The sequence below is a fragment of the Symphalangus syndactylus genome, chromosome 9 (assembly GCF_028878055.3).
Source record: "Symphalangus syndactylus isolate Jambi chromosome 9, NHGRI_mSymSyn1-v2.1_pri, whole genome shotgun sequence".
Lineage (NCBI taxonomy): Eukaryota > Metazoa > Chordata > Mammalia > Primates > Hylobatidae > Symphalangus > Symphalangus syndactylus.
The window spans coordinates 32,180,081-32,185,380 of NC_072431.2; the positions used below are offsets into that span (position 1 = coordinate 32,180,081).

The following is a 5,300-nucleotide window of genomic DNA, read 5'->3' on the forward strand; positions in this document are numbered from 1 at the left end:
TCAGTTTTAATATTTTTTTTTATTATTTTAATCTCTTTGTTAAATTTCTCTGATAAGTTTCTGAGGTCCTTTTCTGTATTGGACCTCACTGAGTTTCTTTAAAGCTGTTATTTTGAATTCTTAGCCAGAGAGTCCACATATTGCCATCTTATTAGGGTTAGTCACTGGTTCCTTGTTTTGTGAGTTTAAGGAGGTCATGTTCCATGATTGCTGTTGTTTCTTGTGGATGTACATCTATGTCTTTGCATTGAAGGATTAGTTATTTATTCTAGTCTTCTCTGTCTGGCTTGTTTTGGTTTCCTTAGATATGTTTGCTTAGAGATTGTTTATAATTTACCTGTTGATTTTCTTGCTTTTTTTTCCCACTAGGCCACTGTGTCCTTTTCAGTACTAAATGGCATCTTAAGTCCAGGTTTGCCTCAGTTCTAGTGAACCATCAGAATGCCCCTTATTCTGAATTGAAGAAGTCTTAAAGGAGATATCTCAGTAATGTGGGAAGGGTGGTTAAGGGCACATACCCAGGGGTGTGGAACAAACCTCAGCACGGTGCTGTTGAACCGCCACTCTGATTTGGCCCAGTTACAGAGCACAGTTTCCAGGGCTGGGGATGGTAGTCCCACCTCCTGTCTTTGTCTCTGGCTGTCCTCAGGAATATTTCTCCTTTCAGGCACTCCTGATGTTTCTTATGGAACAGGTCTCCTGCCAGGGAACCCAAGATGGTGGGGAAGCAGGTTGTCCACCTCTATCTCACCTTTTTCAATATAAATATTGTGAACCAAGGGAAAATTTTTGTGTACTTGGTGCTGGGCAGATTATGGGGAGGGGCACTGCAGATATGTAAGTCCAATTCTCTTACCATCAGCTCAAAATTTTTTCATTTCTCTGTGACCCTAGGAACAGTCTCATCTCATGTTTGAGTTTTGGATTTTTATGGGGAGGAATGAAGCCAGCTTGCTTCTTTTTTTTTTTTTTTTTTTTTTGAGACACTGTCTTGCCTTGTCCCCTAGGCCAGAGTGCAATGGCGTGATCTTGGCTCACTGCAACCTCCACCTTCCAGGTTCACACAATTCTCTTGCCTCAGCCTCCTGAGTAGCTGGTATTACAGGCACCCACCACCATGCCCAGCTAATTTTTGTATTTTAGTAGAGACGGGGTTTCACCATGTTGGCCAGGCTGGTCTCGAACTCCTGACCTTGTGATCCACCTGCCTCGGCCTCCCAAAGTGCTGGGATTACAGGCGTAAGCCACCGCGCCTGGCCCCAGCTTGCTTCTATGTCACCCTTTGGAAGCCAGAAATCTCAACTCATAGACCTACAATAATTTATTAAGGTTGGAGCAGCTACTTTTGTTTAAATTGCCAATTGTGACATAAATAAAATAATGTTAGATAGAAACCAGAGTTAAGGGACATGGGTTTTATATAGCACCTAAGCTGGAAAACCTTGTTCTTGTCAGTGGAAATGAGATGCTGTTAAGGCTGTGAGATCTTGGGTTCATATGTAAGTTTAATCCGTAAGACCTAACCACTCTCTTAGGGGTATATGTATCATTACAGATTTCATCAATAAACATATTTTTGTAGAATACAGAATGACTTTTGTGGAACAGAGCTGCCAGCAGGGACTAAGCTAGCTTCAACGTGAAACTAGACCAAGGTGTGAACAACTTTTAAAATGATATATAAACCTGCACCTATTCATATCCCACTTCATAAAGTACCTCCTCACATACACTCTGGTTGCCACATACAAACCTGGTCCCATAAAATATACAATTTCCTTTCTGAAACCTACTTCAAGTGAAACCTCCTCCCTTCCCCAGTTTTTTTCTTTTCCTTCTCTTCTTCCTTTCATCCATACTAAAATGGCTTCCATCTTACTGGCAGGATCTCAAGTAGCATTACTAAGGAACTGATTAAACTGAGCCACACTAGGTGAAAATGACTGATGCACACTCTAACCACTTCAAAGTTATTTAGGGAGCCTGGGCATCTTGGCTACCTGGGGAAAAGCAGCACAAGGACACCAAGTGGTAGGGTGGGAGCAGGAGTGAGGAGGAGGGAAGGGAGAGGATGAGGAGGCCACAGTGGGACAGGGGAGGTATGGCCTGCCTGCCTGGGTTGTGGATAGTGCTGGGTGGTGGATAGTGCTGACTGAGCCTGATGCTTTCTTGCTATTGCTTTGCCTTCCCAGATCCCCATCCCACCCAACCCTAACAGAGAAGGCAGCTCAGCTATGGATGGTCAGATGCCCCATCTCCCACTGCCAATTTCTGGCCCCTACCAACACGGAGCAAGTGGCAGCAGCTGCAGCAGCAGCAGTAGGGTAAAAGGAGGAAAGATGACCTGACAGCTGACAGCCTATATAGCAGACTGTGGCACTGGGTATACAAAACCAGGATATATCCAAAATAAAGAATCTCCATTTACCATCCCTTCCTGTACTGCCATTAACAACTCAGCAAAAGTGGGTGGTCAAGTTCAAAAGCAGGGTGATGAAACATGCTGATGACCTAGACGTCTTTACTGGTGATGAAGCATGGGAAAATCTACATATACAACAAAGAGCCCATCCGTCGTGGTCTAGTTAAAGACTGGAACTCAATGGAAAGCTTTATAGAGCAAGTGATCTTTAAACATTTAAGGGCGGAACCTGAAGACCATTATTTTCTTCTGACTGGACCTCCACTGAATACTCCAGAAAGCAGGGAGTATACTCCTGAAATAGTGTTTGAGTCCTTCAATTTTCAGGTTTGTACATTGCTGTGCAGGTTGTTCTTGCTGTAGCTACCTCCTGGACCACAAGACAAATAGGAGAATAGATGTTGACTGGTAGGTTATAGACAAGTAGAAATGGTGTCACTCATGGCATTTCTGTGCCTGAAGGGTATGTGATTGGCTGCTGTATTAAATACATTCCAATTGCAGGATGAGCTATAACATATTTTATTCAGCAACTACTGAGAGACCAAGAAGTAGGAATCCCTCCAGAGCAATCCCTGGAAACTGCTAAGGCAGTGAAGGAGCACTATAGTTATGTCAGCTCAGATTTAGTAAAAGAATTTAAAAAGTAAGGTGCAGATGGGTCGCAGTGGATTTAAACAGTATATAAGAATCAATGCCATTTCAAATAAATAACTGTCCATTGATATTGGATATGACAGATTCTTGGGACCTGAAATCTTTTCTCATCCAGGTTTGCTAATCCAGACTTTATACATCCCATCTCAGATGTTGCAGATGAAGTAATTCAGAATTGTTCTGTTGATGTCAGACATCCTCTCAACAAGAATATTGTTGTCTATGGAGGTTCAACTGTGTTCAGGGACTTTGGACATCGCTTGCAATGAGATATGAAAAGAACTGTAGATGTCAGGCTGACCTTAAGTGAGGAATTAAGTAACAGTAGATTGAAGCCAGAAGCTATTGATGTACAAGTCATTACACACCACATAGAGCAATATGCAATTTGGTTTGGAGGATCAATGCACACTTCTCTGCTTGAGTTCTATCAAGTATGCCACCCCCAAAAGGATTATAAAGAAATCAGACCTAGCATTTGTCATCACAATCTAGGGTTTGGAGTCATGTCATAAAATTGAGTTTATATTTATTGACGTTAGGGAGGTGGGGCAGAGATAATCTTTCTGATTACCCATTTTGTCTGGATGGCAGATTTTGAAGTTTTATATCTGACTTGAAATAGTAATACCAAATGTGATTATGCAGGAATATTTTAATAAATGTATCAATATGCAACCTAGAACACAGCAAAAATGATTGCTTTTCTTCAGATTGAATATTTGAATCTTACGTGTGACAAAAATAAAGTGGGTTTACTTCTTTCTGTGCCCTGATATTTTGTATATTCATGAGTTATCCAAGATTTTATATAGTTTATCAGTGTGTAGATAGTTCCGTAACTTCTTTTTGTTTTTTTGTTTTTTCTTTTTTTTGTTTTTTTGTTTTGTTTTGTTTTGTTTTTGAGACAGAGTCTTACTCTATTGCCCAGGCTGGGGTGCAATGGTGCAATCTCGGCTTGCTGCAACCTCTGCCACCTGGGTTCAAGCACTTCTCTTGCCTCAGCCTCCCAAGTACCTGGGATTAAAGGCACCTGCCACTGTGCCAGTCTAATTTTTTTTTTTTTGTATTTTCAGTAGAGACGGGGTTTCACCATCTTGGACAGGGTGGTCTTGACTCCTGACCTCGTGATCCACCTGCCTTGGCCTCCCAAAGTGCTGGGATTACAGGCACGAGCCACTGCACCCGGCCCGATAGTTCTATAACTTCTAACTGTACAATACAAGAGCTTGTTTATATTTTATATTTCATATGTTTTATCCTTTGAGGGGAAAAAGTCAAAGAAAAATAACACTTATTATTTGAGAGAAAAAAATGACCAAGTAAAGGATAAATTCAAAAAATAGCCTCATGAGACTTGGCACAGTCATGGGATTCCAGTTATTATGGTGTGCTTCAGTCCCCCTTCTCCCCTCCTCCTTAAAAGCTTTTCTTTGCAAGTGCTCTTGGAATTAAGAAATTAATATCTTGTATTAACTGATGCCTTCTAGGGCTTTCTGATTACTCGCATTCTGTTTCTTGCTTTAAAGACAAGGCAGGCTGGGCGCAGTGGCTCATACCTATAATCCCAGCAGTTTGGGAGGCCGAGGTGCACGGACCACCTGAGGTCAGGAGTTCGAGACCAGCCTGGCCAACGTAGTGAAACCCCATCTCTACTAAAAATACAAAATTAGCTGGGCGTGATGGTGCGCACCTGTAATCCCAGCTACTTCAGAGGCTGAGGCAGGAGAATCACTTGAACCTGGAAGGCAGAGGTTGCAGTGCGCTGAGATCACGCCACTGCACTCCAGCCTGGGCAACAGGTGAGACTCTGTCTCAAAAATAAATAAATAAAAATAAAAGACAAGGCAAGACATGGGACAGGGAAAAAAAAAAAAAGTATTTGAGCATCATGTTGCTAATGGGTGGTAGAGAAAGGCTTTACTGTAGGGACCCAGTGTTTTATCTGGTAAATATACATGCCTTTAAACAAAGTACTCTCTGATTAAATTCTGGTATGTCCTTTAGAGAGACATCATGATATAGTGGAGTAGAAAGAGCATAGGTATTAAAAAAAATACACTGGATTTAAATCCTGACTTTTCCACCTACTGGAAATATGGCCTTGTGCCAAATTCTAATTAAACTGTCAGAACTTAGTTGCCTCTTCTGTAAATAAGGATATTCATATCTACCTCAATAAGAATTGAATAAATTAACACTTGTAAAGCTCTTAAACATG

General features: G+C 41.5%; 1 pseudogene; it reads left to right on the top strand.

Annotated features, from left to right (window-relative positions):
- The first annotated feature begins 2,339 nt into the window (after positions 1–2,339).
- LOC129490533 (actin-related protein 3-like) lies at positions 2,340–3,648 on the top strand (annotated as a pseudogene).
- Positions 3,649–5,300: the final 1,652 nt, after the last annotated feature.